This window comes from Chrysochloris asiatica, unplaced genomic scaffold, assembly GCF_000296735.1.
Source record: "Chrysochloris asiatica unplaced genomic scaffold, ChrAsi1.0 scaffold00071, whole genome shotgun sequence".
In the NCBI taxonomy this organism is placed as follows: Eukaryota; Metazoa; Chordata; class Mammalia; order Afrosoricida; family Chrysochloridae; genus Chrysochloris; species Chrysochloris asiatica.
Genome location: NW_006408589.1, coordinates 10,773,407 through 10,774,481, shown reverse-complemented (window position 1 = coordinate 10,774,481; position 1,075 = coordinate 10,773,407).

Sequence of the window (1,075 nt, the reverse complement as noted above, 5' to 3'; positions counted from 1 at the left end):
AAGACTGTGCTCTTTGATCTTCATCAGTAAATGTTTTAAGTCCTCTTCACTTTCAGCAAGCAAGGTTGTGCTTGATGCAGGCATACCTTAGTCCTCAAACTGATTATCTTTGCTCTTGATTACTTTAGAGAGACTTGTGCAGCATATTTGCCTAATGTGATACATTTTATTTCTTGACTACTGCTTCCATGCATGCTTATTGTGAACCCAAGCAAAATGAAATTTTCAAAACTTCAATCTTTTCTCCACTTATCACAATGGTATTTATTAGTCCAGTTGTGAGGAATTTTGTTTTCTCTATATTTAGGTGCAATGTACAGCAGAAAGTTGTAGTCTTTGATTTTATCAGTAAGTTCTCTTTGCTTTTAGCAAACAAAGTTGTAATATCTACACATTTCAGGTTGAGTCTTCCTCCAGTTCTGATGTCAAGTTCTTTTTCATATAATCCAGTTTCTCAGATTACTTGCTTAGCATATTGATTGAATAAGTATGGTGATAGACTACAACCCTAGTGCACACCTCTGATTTTAAACCACTCGGTGTCCCTTTGCTCTATTCAAACAACTGACTCTTGGTCTATGTACAGGTTCTTCATGAGCACAATTAAGTGTTCTGGAATTCCTGTTCTTAACCCAATGTTATCCATAGTTTATCATGATCTACACAGGCAAAAGCCTTTGCATAGTCTATGTTGTTGTTGTTATATACTGTGGAGTTCCGACTCAAAGTGACCCTGCATAGGGTTTCCAAGGCTGTAAATCTTTATAGAAGAAAGCCTTGTCTTTCTCCTGTGGAACAGCTGGTAGTTTTGAACTGCTGACCCAGAGATTAGCAGTCTTATTCATAACTACTACTCTACCAGAGCTCCTTATTGAATAGCCTATAAAGCACAAGTAAACATCTTTCTGATATTCTCTGCTTTCAGCCAAGAGCCATCTGACATCAGGAACGATATTCCTCATTCTAAGTCCTCTTCTGAATCTAGCTTGAATTTCTGTCCATTCCTTGTCAGGTTTCTGAGGAGTGGCTGGTGGGTTTGAATTATTGACCTTGTGGCTAGTAGTCCAGTTCTTCT